Below are 15,837 nucleotides of genomic sequence, written 5' to 3' on the forward strand. Positions count from 1 at the left end.
TAAATTTTTATCTACCTTAAGAATAACACACATCAAATGTGAAAGAAATCACATAAAAGCTTTATTGAGGGTTTATCCAGCATGTTTTGAATAATTTGGTAGTTTCAAAAAAAATTCCAGTCACATGGAAAAGGAATCAGCTTTACTAATCCATACTGTTGTGTCCTCTAACGGTATCCCCTCCCCCACCCCACAGTGCAGAGTTCCAGGATTGAGTATTGAGAATTGCTGAAAAAGGACAGCTTATGTTTAATGATGGAAAGTCTTCTTTGGCATTCAATATTTCTTACCCAGGCGCTCTTTCTGCTTTCTTCTGGTGCAGTCTCTCAGGCATGACGCATTCTTTGATAAATGATCAGGAAAGGAAGAAGCAAAGTCTAACAAAACTTGTCACTATTCCACCATTTTTATACCTTGTACTTAAAATCAAAATACCCAATGCAGCCCAAGATACCACATTTTCTAAGGCCACGTTTCTGCTATAATAGATGTATGGTGAGACAGGGAGAAGACCAGGAAGTGCAAGCCCCCATGGATTTAATGCATGGGTAAGATCTGCATTTTTCTTTTGTGAAGCTGGTAACTGTGGAAGTAAAGGAATTCCCATAAGCCTCTCCAAATCCCATAATCCCTGGAAAATGTTTGTGTACCCCATGAGTATGTGCGCTCCAGTTTGAAGACTCGACCTTGGGGTGTTCTATGAGAGGCAGAATGTTCAACACCTTTGGGAACCTCCATCTCCACTTGCCTGGTGGTCACAGAGAAAGAGGCTGCCTCTCCAGAGCTTGCCTAAGGTCACACAGTTGCTAATGTCAGAGCCTGCATTTGGGACAGTCTGTCTGTCACTCTGATTCCAAAAACACACCCCCTGTCCCCACCTGGATTCTGCCGGCATCCTGTGGTCCAACTATCCTGGAATCTTGGTTGATTATGGATCTCTTATGGCCATTATCTCTTTTACCCTCAGGACAATTTCGTCAGCTCAGTAGGTAAAATCTCCACTTAATAACACAGGGAAAGCCAGCGATAACCACGTAACAGGCAGGGCTAGAGTACTCGTGCCAGTGACCTTCCTACGATAAGCACAAACTGTTAACAGAATGTTTTGAGGTCCCACCCTTGGGCATCACACAAGGCATCTGGAGAAACACATAAACCTCAATTGTTACTCAGTAATTCAAGGACCTACCTTTTTCTAGAAAATACTAAAATGACTGTAATAAGCTAAGAAAAAAGGAGAGGGGTAGGGTACAACTTTCCAGGCAGAGGGTACAGTAGGGTCAAAGGCAGAGGCCAAAATGAAAACATCTTGGTGAAGGCAAGGAAGTAAAAGCCTTCCGGGATGAAAATGTTTACATTGCTCAAACCTCAAGTTACCTTGCCTAAACGTCAGGGGTTTTGCTTGGGTTGCAGGTCACCTTTCTATATTTCTCACCTTTCAGATTAAAAGGTCCCTCGGTTGTATCCAATTTTGTGGAAGCTGTGTACTGTATTTAATGGTTCTGAAATTGTCTTTATGATCTGACTCACTTCTGATTGTTTTACACCTCAGAGATGAGGTAGGGCTGAAATTGCAGACCAGGTGCCTATTTTTGTCTTTCAATTTTAAAAATATAAATGCATGTGTGTGTATAAAAGCATGTAACAAATTTGTCGATAGATTATCTCTGAGAAGACACGAAACACTGCTAACATGGGCTGAGTTCCTGGGAAGGCAGCTGGTTGGAGAAAACTAGGGGGCAGAGGACAGGGAGGCATTACTTTTTTATTGTCACACTTTTGTAATTTTTGAACTTTCTTCATGCATTATCTACAGACTTTGTTTAATAAAGAAAAGAACTAGAGACAAGAATAAGAAATGGCACTTATTTGTGGTGAGTTTCTTAAGCTGCCAATAAAGAGAGAGGCGGCCTGAGATGGCAGAGGAGAGAGTGGCAGGTGAGTGAGAACAGAAGCGCTGGGTGCTGGCACTACCTGCCCGGCACAGAATTAGGTAAGTGAAGCCTTTCTCAGAGGTTTTCTCTGTAAGGTGTATTTTCTGCCCTTGGAAATGCAAACAGTTCCTGCAGAGACAGACCATGAACACATGAATACACCAATGTAGTTCAATATATCAGCATAGACTAAGTGCCAAAATAATTTCAAAGTTCAAGGTAAAATCTGGTCTATTCCTTAAACTTTAGAATTTCATGTGATTTGGGAAAATTCGAGGCTAAAAGCTACATCGAGCTCTGAAAATGATGAAGGGAAATAGAATTGAGATCAACTCATGAACCTATCTTGATGGGAAGGAGCGTTGCTTTCGCACAGATCTCTATTAAGCTGGAGAAGATGGGGTTGAAATGAGTCCTATTTCTAGAGTAGTGGTTCTCAAAGTGGAGTCCCCAGCCAGCAGCATCAGTGTCCTGGAAATTTATTAGACATGCAAAGTCTCTGGCCCAACACCAGCCTACTGAATCACTGGCTCTGGTGGTGGGGCCAACAATGTATGTTTTAACAAGCCCTCTGGGCAATTCTGTTGCACACTCAAGATCGAGATTCCCTAATCTAGAACTATGCTTTCCGGTACAGTAGCAATTAGCTATATGTGTCTGTTGAGCTCTTGGAATGTGGCTAGCTGAAATTTAGACGTGCTGAAAGTATCAAATATACACCCGATTTCAAAAGTTTACTGTGGAAAAAGAAAGCACAATAGCTTATTAATAATTTCATTTAGATTACAGGTTGCAATATTAATATTTTTCCCATTATTATTTTTCCTATATTGGATTATATAAAATATAGTATTAAATTAATTTCACATGTTGTTTTCTCTTTTTTTTAAAATATGGAATGCTTTACAAATTTGCGTGTCATCCTTGTGCGGGGCCATGCTAATCTTCTCCATATCGTTCCAATTTTAGTATATGTGCTGCCGAAGTGAGCACTCACCTGTTAAGTTTTAATTTTTAAAATGTGACTACTAGAAAACTTAAAATATTTCTATTGGATAATACTGATCTAGAATATTGAAATATTCCCTCAATTTTGGAAAACTCCATTCTAAGTTTGGGTGTGGGATGTGAGGTTTCTTGTTACATATTTTGTCCATTTCCAGCTGAGAAAGAATCATCATCATCATCATATTCTTTCTCTGGCCAAGAGCAACACTTACCTGATATCCTGAATAATGGAGGCCATGTGTTCTTAATGCAAAGTTTCCAAACGGTGCCATCAAAGAGCTCTGTCATCAGTAATGTGGCTTTCACTCGAGAGTTAGTTTGTGCTGTCTTTGCAGGACTATCACTATATTACTACATCCAACGTAGCTGATGTTAAAAAAAAGTAAGATAAAGAAAAGATGGTTTAAAAAAAAATAGTAGGGACTCTGTGTCTTGAAATAAAATTGCCTCCTTAGTTTGCCCTTGCACAGTTTAGCATCAGTGCCTTATTGATCAGAATTAGGAAGTTAATAAGGTTTGGGCTAATTAATCAGATGGGTAGGGACTGGAACTGCACTGCAAGGCTTAATCAAGTCATCAGAGCTCTCAAGCCATGAAGAAGGTAATTAAAGGAAAAGGATGCCTGTTATATAGTAACAGGAGGCCAGGAGAGGACAAGAGCAAGATAGAGAACTTCCATTTTCTCTTGTACACTTTTCTGATATAAATCAGACCCAATGACCACAGCACACTGCTCAGCTTCCTATCACAGAATTAGGCTGAATGAACTTATAAATCACCTCATTGGGTAATTTACTTGCCCTAGACTAAATGTCAATGAAACTATACTTATTTATAACAAATTTCATCTTTGCTAGGTTCTGCAGAAATGAGCTCCTGAGGTTAATCTGCAGTTGTGATTAAAGTTTGCAGCAATTCTGACTTATAAGCAGGAAATGATTCAGGACCATGGGCCTTATAAACATACAGAGTTATTTATTCAGGTAAATTATGCTGTGAGGTGAATGTTGGAGATTTTCGGGGAATGTTTTCTAACCCCTGGGCCTCAATCGGTCTGTTCCCAATCACTGCTCCTCCTCAGAATACTTCATTGCACCACTCTCAAACTCAAGTGGGAAAGGAATAAGGGTGATGTGGGGAGGGGAAGACGTGAAGGGGAGGAGGACGCGTGAAAGTAAAGGCAGAGATTATTGTGTGTGATTTAGACATCACTTAATGTGGATTAGATGCTCTTGGACTGGGCAGACTGACTGAATTCAAATGAAGAAGAAGAGTGCAGCCATTCATGCTGGGTCTGACCCCACAGCTAAATGAGGGCATCAGCAAAGCACTGCCATATTGTTGAGAATATCCACAGGACGCTAAGAAAAGAACCCATTGGATTTAATTCAAAGGTGTTGTCTTCTAGCTCTGAGACTCTTCTACCTGACCTAGCCTATTCTTAAGGCTTTCCACTGTGTTTTCCACCATATATTTCTTTGAATGAATTTTTCATTTCCAGAAGCTCTGCTTGATTTTTTTTTAATAATGTGATTTCTTTAGTGAATTTTTCATCCATTTCCTGCATTGTTTTTGTGGTTTCTTTGAGTTAGGTTTCTATTTTCTCTAGTACTTCATTGAGTTTCCTTACAATCCATATAGGAAATTCTTTATCAGTCATTTCAATAGTCTTGTTTTGGTTGGTTTCCATTGGTACAAGGTTATTGTTTTCTTTGGGGAGTGTTGTTTCACTCTGATTTTTCATGTATCCAAGATCTTTCCCTGATTCCTTCTCATCTGGAGCAGCTTTTGTTTCTTATTTTTGGATTTTCTTTTGATTAGATCTTCATTAGGTTTAGAAACCAGAAAAACCTAGTGTCCTTGCCAAGAGCATTTCAGTGGCGTGGAGGTAGCAGGAGCCAGATTGCAGGGGAGGGACTGCAAGCTCATCTTCCTGTTTCCTCCTTCCTCCTTGAAACCCTCTTTTCTTTCTCTCTCTTTCAGGACTCCCAGTGTCTGTGCAGATTTACTGAACTCATTAACATCTGAATGTTCCCTCTTTTTCCTGCCCCAATCAAATCTCCCATTCCTTTTCAGTCCCTCTACTAGGTACCAAGTCTTATTAAAATGAGAATGGGAAGTATCCCTAAATTAAGTAATCTATTCTTTTTTTTTTTTATTTCAGCATATTATGGGGGTAGAAAAGTTTAGGTTACCTATATTGCCCTTGTCCCCTCCACCCCTCCTAAGTAATCTATTCTATGTAATGTACTTTTCTCAGGTTAGCTGGAAAATTTTTTAAAATAAATAATAGGAGTGAAGGGATCCTAGCCTTAATGGACATTAAAATATTACGTAAAACTATAGTAAGTGAAACAGGTGAGTATGGCTACATGAATACAGTAGTCTTCACTTAACTCGGTTTTGGTTTCCAAGGTTTCAGTTACACATGGGCAGTTTTGGTTCAAAAATATTAAATGGAAAATTCCAGAAATAAACAATTCATAAGGTTTAAATTGCATGCTATTTTGAGTACCGTGATGAATTTTTTCACCGAATCCTCCCCTTGTCCAGCATCTCCAAACTAAAGGTGCTCCCCAGCTGGTATCACAGTGCTTGCGTTCAAATGACCCTTATTTTACTTAACAGATGGCTCCAAACACAAGGGTAGTAATGCTGGCAATTCAGATATGTCAAAGAGAATCTGTAAAGTGCTTCCTTGAAGTGAAAAGGTGAAAGTTTTTGACTTAATAAGGAAAGAAAAAAATTGTAGACTGAGGTTGCTAAGATCTATTGTGAGAATGAATCTTCTATTTGTGAAATTGTGAAGAAGGAAAAAGAAATTTGTGCGTAGTGTATATAGGGTTTGGTGTTATTCACTGTTTCAGGCATCCACCGGGAGTCTGGGAACTTATCCCTCATGGATAAGGGGTTGGGACTACTGTATATGGATAAAGAATATATAAATCAATGAAACAGAACAGGAGCACAGAAATAGAGTAAAATTCGTTTGCAAGCATAGTACCATATAAGATAAAGGCGACATTCCAAATCACTAAAGCGAAATACAATTTAGCTTATAAATGATGTTGGAGTAACTATCTAGCATTCTTATCCCAAAATTGAATTCCAAATGGAGACAAACATATATGATACAAAGGTAATCATTACTATTTTATTTGCAATAGAAAAAGAGGAGAAAAAAGCTAACGTCTGCTAATAGTGTTAAATAATTTATGGTAGCCACAGGAATATTAGGCTATCTGAAAAGGAAAAAGGTGTGTATATCAAATATTTTCAAGATATATTGCTACATATGAAAAGGAAGGTGCAGAACAGTATCTGGCAGACCTTATGTAAATACTGTACACACACACACACACACACGTTTGTATGTGCAAGAAAGTATTCTAGAAAAATATTTAGGAAACTGAGAGTGGCAAAAAGATTTACTTTTCCTTGTATACATAACCATTTTTATGGCTTAAATTTTTTAGTTAAAAAACTCGTTTAGGGCCGGGCGCGGTGGCTCACGCCTGTAATCCTAGCACTCTGGGAGGCCGAGGTGGGCGGATCGTTTGAGCTCAGGAGTTCGAGACCAGCCTGAGCAAGAGCGAGACCCCACCTCTACTAAAAATAGAAAGAAATTATATGGACAGCTAAAAATATATATAGAAAAAATGAGCCGGGCATGGTGGCACATGCCTGTAGTCCCAGCTACTCGGGAGGCTGAGGCAGAAGGATCACTTGAGCTCAGGAGTTTGAGGTTGCTGTGAGCTAGGCTAACGCCACGGCACTCACTCTAGCCTGGGCAACAGAGTGAGACTCTGTCTCAAAAAAAAAAAAAAAAAAAAAAAAAAAAAAAAAAAAACTCGTTTAAAAAAAGATGTGAAAGAGGTTCAATTCTTTCTAGCTACTTCTGGAGCAGTTTTGGAATAATGGTAAGATGTGGGGTGTGGGGGTCAGACTAAAGATTGAGTCCAGGCTCACTCCCTGGACAAGCATAGGTTTTCCTTAATAAGAATAATCATCTCTGGCTTTTAGATTAATTATGAAGATCAAATGAGTTAATGTGTGTGTACAATTAATAGCATAACGCCTGACACTTAATAGGAGCTGATTAAATGCAAAACCCCTCCATTTCGAATAATCCTTATCTGGGGTTCCTTATCTTGGGGACCTACTTCCTCTCTACCCCATTTCAGAGGATTTCTTCGTGACATGACTGTGAACTGCACCTTCTGAAATCAGCAAATAAAACACTGAGGTCTCCAGACCCTTGTCCAGTTACTTCCTCTCGATCTTTCAAACTTTTCGTCTTTATTTTTTTCCTGGTCTGGCTTGAATTTCATGGGGGCTCTGTAGCCACCTTCCTGACAATTTCCTCAAATCCCTTGACTTTTCTCCTTTTGTCACACTCACCAGGCAAAACCAAACACTGGACCATTCCAAGTGTGCCTTCTACCTGGGCTGTCTGAGACTTATCCCAACACATCCAGGAGTTACCTGTCTCTAACCTCAGCTGAACCCTCAGCACTCCCTGCGACCCTTTCTTCGTCCTGATGAGTTTGCTTCCTACTCATCACAATGATAATTTCAAACTTCCACTTGCCTAAAACTTCTGATCCTTCTTTTTCTAAAAAATTTTTCATTTATTTATTTTTAAATTTGTTGTAGAGATGGGGTCTCACTATGTTGCCCAGGCTGGTCTCAGACTCTTGGCCTCAAGAGATCCTCCCCCACCCCGGCCCTCCCAAAGTCTTAGGATAGCAGGCCTGAGACACCACACCCAAACTTCTGATTCTTTTAATGTCGCCAGCAAATTTATCTGATCTCAATTTCACAGAGGAAATAGAAGGCAGCAGAAGAGAACGCCTTCAAATTCTGGCCCACCATGCTTAAATTACATTCTGCCCTTACTCTATCTTCCTATCCCCAAGAAACAAAGGAAAATGTGCCCTTTATTTTATCTAAAATAAGGCCTTTCTAGTAAAATTACAGTATTGGTTCAAAAAAGTACCTTTTGCAGTAGCTAATTAGGCACTCTCACTGCTCTTTCTCTATTGTTATAGTGGAAAGTATGAGGTTTGAAGTGAGACAAATTTGGACTTGAATTACAACTGTCAGGTCCTAGAGGCAGGACTTGTCTTCAAGCCTTGGAGTCCTTATCTATAAAGTAGCTGATAACACAGGGTTCTACAAGGATTAAAAGAGATCATGTAAACAAAGTACGTGATGTATAATAGGTTATTGATAAACACCCAATTCATAGATGATATGTAGATTCTTGTGAAACTAGAAAGGCCAGGAAGGTCAGAGGGAACATAAACTGACAGGTCTCAAAAGTTGTCTTTGATTTTATCACCTTGGGTTTTTTGGCATTCCCCTACCACCTTCTCCTTTTTCCTCCCATCTGTCACGTTAATCCTGGTAATCATGACCATCTTTTCAGCTCCTGTTAACTGAGTTTTCATTAACTCTCTTCTAAGTGTTCTACATGTTTTATCTTAAATTCTCCTAATAACCTTATATGGTGGACACTTTTGTTATCCTCATTTTACAGATGAGGAAACTAAGGCTTTGGAGATTTTGCAACTTGCAGGGGAATCACAGCAAGTTAACTATCACTTAATTACTCCACTATACAGAAAATACATGTTTATGCTCATGGCCCTAAAGAAAAAGGCTCAATTATATTCAGTGTATTCTCTTAAAACGACAAAGTAGTGGGTAGTGCATTTTAAAAATAGCCTCAGGGATGTATAATTTATATACTGTGAAATTTACCTATTGCAAGTGCACAGTTAAATGGTTTCTAGTAAGTTTATAGTTGTGCAACCAATCCCACAACCCAGTTTTAGAACATTTCCATCAGCCTAAAAAATTCCTGTGTGCTTGTTGGTAGTCAATCCCCACTCCCATCCTCAGCCCCAGGGGGCCATTGATCTGCTTTCTTTCTCTATAGATTTTCCTTTTCTAGAAATCTCATAAAAATAGATAGATACACACATCACACAATCTGTATCTGGTTTCTTCTCCTTAGCATAACGCTTTTGGGGTTCATCCATATTGTTGCAATTGTCAGTAGATTGTTCCTTTTCATGCTGAAGAATATTCCATTGTATGGACATATCACCAGTTAAGTTTTCGGCTATTTACGAATAATACTGCTGGGAATGTTCATGTGTACAAACCTTTGTATGGAGGAAGTAATTATGCAACTCAGAAATTTTAGAGAACTCAGTGATTACCATATTTCTGGATGGAATTGAATTCGATTTAAGCAGGATGCTTCTGGGAGGTGAAGGAGCTGGGAGGAAAAACGTGTAAGTGAAGGGGGATGAGGAAGAGAAGACTCAAAAAGAGAGGACTCTAATCCTTAACCCTCTCCCCACTTGCCAAATCATCCTCCCAGGTCTCTATTATCTCTTGGCTTCACGCCTTCAAAAAAAAATCCAGGCTGGGCACGGTGGCTCATGTCCGTAATCCTAGCACTCTGGGAGGCTGAGGCAGGTGGATCCTTTGAGCTCAGGAGTTCGAGACCAGCCTGAGCAAGAGTGAGACCCCGTCTCTACCAAAAATAGAAAGAAATTATATGGACAACTAAAAATATATAGAGAAAAAATTAGCCAGGCATGGTGGCACATGCCTGTGGTCCCAGCTACTGCGGAGGCTGAGGCAAGAGGATTGCTTGAGCCTAGGAGTTTGAAGTTGCTGTGAGCTAGGCTGATGCCACAGCACTCTAGCCCGGGCAACAGAGTGAGACTTTGTCTCAGGGAAAAACAACAACAACAACAACAACAAAAAATCCAGCTACATCCCTTACCTGGCCAGAATTGCCAACGTTCTTGTATCTTCCCATTATACCAAAGTATAAGTCAGTCTGGCTCCCCCTCTGCCCAAAAACCCTCTGTCCTCCAGACCTACAAACTGGCTGCAGAGCTCAACTGTGGCACTGACTGGAGGGACTGGCAAAGTGTTCCATTCATCAAGCTTTAGCTTCCCTGGCAACCCTTTCTCCCTCAGGAGACCTGGGGACCCTTCTGTTCTCTTAGGACTTTGCGCAGCAATTGTTTTCAGTTGTCTGTCTCTATCCAGCTAGCAGATATAGTATCTACAGTATACCTATATCCATGTCTATACTTACATCTCGGGTTCTTTTGCTGACATATCTAAATCCTTTCAGTAGATGTGAGCTCCCTGGCAGCAGAGGGTTTTTGGTTTTGGTCATCTATGTATCCTTAGCATATAGTGTAGAGAATACTCATTACACATTTGTGAAATGAATAACAGAGTGGCAAATGAGTGAACAAATAATAAATGAATGTTCAGGGAAGAAAAGGAAAAGGGGTCTCACTGCAGATCCCTCAAGATAAAGGAGATATTTCTCAGTCATGGAGTCACAGCATGCCCTGGTGTGTCATAGGAAGAAGTAAGGTAATTCATAAATACTTTTTTCCAAGAATATACCCAAATTTGTAAATATACCCACATTGGCTTGCTTGAGAAGAAATCAGAGCAGATTTGAGATTATCCGTGTGGTAATACCGCTCTTACTTACTTGCTTTCCTATATACTTTTTTGAGTGGGAGGAAAAAGGATAAAGTTATATGTGGTCAACCAAGACTGGTGCCTAGCCCTGGGGAGGCCCAGACAAGTGCTGTGACTGTGGAGAGCATCTGTGGTGAGTAATGGTAGAAAAGAGGACGAAAATGCCAGGCTGGAATATCATGAAGGAGGAGCCTGTGAGATGGCCCCTTCCCTGACTGGGAATGGAACAAAGGTGGCCATGGCGAGGAAGATGGCGGTTGTGCAAGGCTCTATCCTAGGCATGCAATTGGTGGGTACTGAGTTCTATTTTCCTTTCTCTGAGAGTCCAAAGCATTGCATTGACTACTAGGTGTATTTTTTCAGGATGTGAAGTGAGGTTCCCTAAAAGAGGGACCCAGTCTCTCTTGGAAAACACAGTCATGAAACTCACACATTTAGAAAGATTTTCATCTAAAATAATTAGAAGTTTTGATGATGGAAGCTTCTGTGATTGAGAAAATTCATTTGTATGTTATTTCCTTATAGCTTGAGTATAAAGACCCATTTTTCGCTCATTCCTCTTAAACTTCAATTATTAGCAAATTGATCATATGTCAAAAAGTGATGGATGAATTGCACCAGAAATCCAAATGTATAAGAGCTTGGCATCTGTAGATCAACTGGTGCTTGAATATTTGCCTCAAGAGGAACTATGTTTGTAGATATCTATTATTTTGGCTTTTCAATAACTAACAGGTATCACAGTTTATCAGGGTGGGGGGTTTAGTGTGATTCAAAAGTGGTAGCCAGGCCAGGCACGGTGCCTCACTCCTGTAATCCTAGACTTTGAGAGGCCGAGGCAGGAGGATCACTTGAGGCCAGAAGTTCCAGACCAGCCTGTGCAAGATAGCAAGACCCCATCTCTACGAAAAAATTTAAAAATTAGCCGGGCATGGTAGCAGGTGCCTGTAGTCCCAGCTACTCCAGAGACTGAAGCAGGAGGATTGCTTGAGCTAGGGAGTTTCAGGTTACAGTGAGCTATGATTGTACCACTGCACTTCAGCCTGGGTGAAAGAGCAGGACCCTGTCTCTTTTTTTTTTTTTTTTTTTTTTTTGAGACAGAGTTTCACTCTGTTGCCCAGGCAGGCTAGAGTGCTGTGGCATCAGCCTAGTTCACAGCAACCTCAAACTCCTGGGCTCAAGCAATCCTTCTGCCTCAGCCTCCTGAGTAGCTGGGACTACAGGCATGTGCCACCATGCCCGGCTAATATATATATATATATATATATATATTAGCTATCCAAATCATTTCTTTCTATTTTTAGTAGAGACGGGGTCTTGCTCTTGCTCAGGCTGGTCTGGAACTCCTGAGCTCAAACGATACACCCGCCTCGGCCTCCCAGAATGCTAGGATTTACAGGCGTGAGCCACTGTGCCCAGCCCCTAAGTGAGATTTCTTTCCAAGATTTAATAATAAATTAATTGTTTAAAATGACCATTTGTATCATTTTAATTATGCAAAAAAGATGCTGTATAATAATAACAGCAGAAAGATTGAGTGTCCCCTTTTACTTTTGAAAGTGTTCTGGTTTTGGCCGGGTGTGGTGGCTCATGCCTGTAATCCGAGCACTCTGGGAGGCCGAGGTGGGCAGATAGTTTGAACTCAGGAGTTCCAGACCAGCCTGAGCAAGAGTGAGATCCCACCTCTACTAAAAAAAATAGAAAGAAATGATCTGGACAGCTAAAAATATAGAGAGAAAAAAATTAGCCGGGCATGGTGACACATGCCTGTAGTTCCAGGTACTTGGGAGGCTGAGGCAGAAGGATCACTTGAGCCCAGGAGTTTGAGGTTGCTGTGGGCTAGGCTGACGCCACGGCACTTTAGCCCGGGCAACAGAGTGAGACTCTGTCTCAAAAAAAAAAAAAAAAAGAAAGTGTTCTGGTTTTGATGATACGATCACCCTACTCGCTGAGCTCTTACTTTGTGCTATGTGTTTTTCTAAGTGCTTTATATGGACTCATTTATATATTGTTCAGGTCCCATATAGCACAAGACCATGCCTTCAAATTTTGAAGACAATTAACGATTCAGCATTTGCTAAAACGATATTGTGCATGCTGTTAATAGACTCTTCTTAGCATTTTCATTAGTCAGGAGTGTAATGGTGCTGGAGAAATCTAATAATAAAGGTAGGGAATGGTAATTGGTTGTTATGGATTAATCAAAAAGTATATAAAGCAAAGCATATAAATTTTGGATCTAATCATCACTGTTTGGAAGTGTTCTGTGTCCTTTCACTGAAGATGAATGAGCACTGAGAGAAAATTGACATTTTTATCTCATTAATGACACTTCTTTTCATTAAAGATAAGTTTATCACTGGTAATTACCTTCTTTCCTTTAAGAAGGCTTGTATAGAATAACATGACTAGAGGAAAAATACTCAAAAACTTAACATAATCAAATGGAAATTACTGGTTCTTTTACATTCTATACCCCTGTACAACGAAAATTAAATTTTTAGGTCCCTGACAACTCTACGAATATACTAAAAACCACTGAATCATACACTGTATTATTTATTTATTTAGAGACAGAATCTTGGTCTGTCACCCAGGTTGGAGTACAGTGGCATGATCATAGCTCACTGCAGCCTTGAACTCCTGGGCTCAAGGGATCTTTCCCACTCAGCCTCTGGAGTAGATAGGACCACATGCACGCATCACTATGCCTGTCTAGTTTTATTATTTTTTGTAGAGATGGGGGTCTCTCTATGTTGCCAAGGCTGATCTTGAACTCCTGGCCTCAAGAAGATCCTCCTGCCTCGGCCTCCCAAAGTGCTAGGCTTACAGGTGTGAGCCACTGTGCCTGGCCTGAATTGTATACTTTAAACAGGTGAGTTGTATGGTGTGTGAATGAGTTATACCACAATAAATCTGTTATTAAAAATGTTTAAGTCCTTGTCCCATTACAGTATAAAATCTGAAAAAAAGCATTGTCGCACATGTTGTATAAACAAAAGGTTTAACTAGACTAATTTCCATTTGGTGCAATTAACACATTATTGAACTTTCTTGTACCATGATTTTACTTAAGTGGGGATTATATAATATGGAGATTGCATGTTCTATAAAAGACTGAACTATGTTTCAGTAGAATCAATTGTAATGTTAGTTAAACAATGGCTTGTCATTTGATGAGTAGTACAAATGCACCAAATATAAAAAGTGGTGGTACAGTCATTATGAAAATAGCATGGAGTTTCCTCAAAAAATTAAAAAGAACTACCATTTGATCCAGCAATTCCACTATCGGGTATAAATCCAAAGTATATAAAATCAGTATGTTGAAGAGATATCTACACTTCAATGTTCACTGAAGCACTATTCACAATAGCCAAGATATGGAATCAACCTAAGTGTCCATTAATGGATGAACAGAGAGAGAAAATGTGGACTATTCAGCCTCAAAAAAGAAGAAAATACTGTCATTTGCAACAACATGGATGAACCCAAAGGACATTATGTTAAGTGAAATAAATCAGGCACAGAAAGATAATACCATATGATCTCACTTATATGTGAATTCTAAAAAAGTGGAACTCACAGAAGCAGAGAATAAAATGGTAGTTATGGGAGTGGGTGGGGATGGGGGTGAGGAACATGGATTGGGAGATATTGGGCAAAGGATGCAAAACTTCAGGTAGAAAGGACTAAATTCAAAACATCTGCCTTGCTTATGTAAACATACTCATGGACACTGGTAAGTACTAACTTTGGATAAGCTCAGGACACACTGAGTGGACACAAAATAAGAGAAAAAGACAGCTAAGGAGGATTGGAAGCATGAATTAAAAGAAAAAAAATCAAAAAAGGAAGAAAAGAGCTAAGGAGGTAAAGGAGAACCTTGAGGCCCTTTAATTATTAATAGTTGTTCTTACGCTTGAACACTAGAAAGGACTTTGAGAATCTATTTCAATATCCACATTTTTCCCAGGAAGCTAAGGGATTTGAAATTAAGCAATGTGTCTTGGACACGTGCTGGTTTACAACAAAACCTTGAAAAGCCAGGACTTGTGGGTGCCCACGCATTCTAATCCTAATACAGGATGGGAGGAGGCCCTCTGTCCCTTCTACATCATCTGCTGCTGAAACAATTTTACAGTTCCAGAGGGGCTGCAAAAATACAATCCTGCAGAGACTTCCCATCAACCTGGCTTTCCCTAATGTTAGCATCTTACTTCAATGATTGAAGCCAGGAAATTAACATTGGGACACTGCTATTTTCGTTTACAAATGAAGAAACCAAGGCCTAGAGAGGTTAAGCAACTTGCCCAAGGACACACAGCCAAGGAGTGGCAGAATCCCCATAACCTTTTAAAGACACAAATAGCCAGTTGCTTTGTTTCCTCTGCAGTCCACTTTACGTTAAAACGTGTTTCTAGAGTGAAGGCTGGGTACAAGCATTAATTACATTGTCCGGCTGACACCACGGATGCAAGATAGGGCTGCTAGAACCATCTCGCCTGCTACTTCTGGACACGGGAAGTAGCTGCGGCCCACGGCCACTGCAGGGGCACCTGAGAGCCCCTCTCAGGCCCTCGCACTCGGTTAAAATTCTTAATAGTTTTACCTTGAACTTGCGTTTTGTAAGTAAAGTCCGAGGAGAAGCGGGAGCAGGAAAGATAAACCCACAGCAGGGAAGGGACTCCAGCCTGCGGGCACCGCCCGGGCAGTGCAGGCGCTGGAGCAACGGGCTGGGTGCCCAGTGCGCACGCGCAGGCCCGGAGTGTCCCGGGCTGCCGGGCCCGACTGCGGCTCGGAGTTGGCTGCGGTACCAGCAGAAGGGGCAGGGGGCTTAGGGCTGCGGGAGGGAGGAGGGACCCCGCTCATCTGTCCTTGCAGCATCTCGCCCGCCCGCCAGTTCTCGCACCGCAAACTTTGTCAGTAAATCATTACAAAACGAAAGCGTGCACATAGGCATTGCCATCAAACATATCAGAACACTGCAGTGAGTTTACACTCTGGTTTTGAAAATTGCTCCAACATTCTGCAGATTTGCTGCGACATTTTGCTGCAACTTTGCAACATTGCAAAGAGAATATTCATAGGCCTAGAAATAGAAGTTAAATTTAAAGAGTGTCACGACCAGCCTGAGCAAGAGCGAGACCCCGTCTCTACTAAAAATAGAAAGACATTATATGGACAACTAAAAATCTATATAGAAAAAAATTAGCCGGGCATAGTGGCGCATGCCTGTAGTCCCAGCTACTCGGGAGGCTGAGGCAGTAGGATCGCTTAAGTCGAGGAGTCTGAGGTTGCTGTGAGCTAAGCTGATGCCATGGCACTCACTCTAGCCTGGGCAACAAAGTGAGACTCTGTCTCA

The 15,837-nt window shown here is 40.7% G+C and overlaps 1 non-coding gene across 1 annotated transcript; it reads right to left on the bottom strand.

Moving 5' to 3' along the window:
* Window positions 1–2,821: 2,821 nt before the first annotated feature.
* LOC138382056 (U6 spliceosomal RNA) lies at window positions 2,822–2,927 on the bottom strand. The gene has a single exon (XR_011233232.1). It is a non-coding gene; the product is annotated as a U6 spliceosomal RNA (small nuclear RNA).
* Between the last annotated feature and the right edge of the window lie 12,910 nt (window positions 2,928–15,837).

The sequence above is a fragment of the Eulemur rufifrons genome, chromosome 3 (assembly GCF_041146395.1).
Source record: "Eulemur rufifrons isolate Redbay chromosome 3, OSU_ERuf_1, whole genome shotgun sequence".
Lineage (NCBI taxonomy): Eukaryota > Metazoa > Chordata > Mammalia > Primates > Lemuridae > Eulemur > Eulemur rufifrons.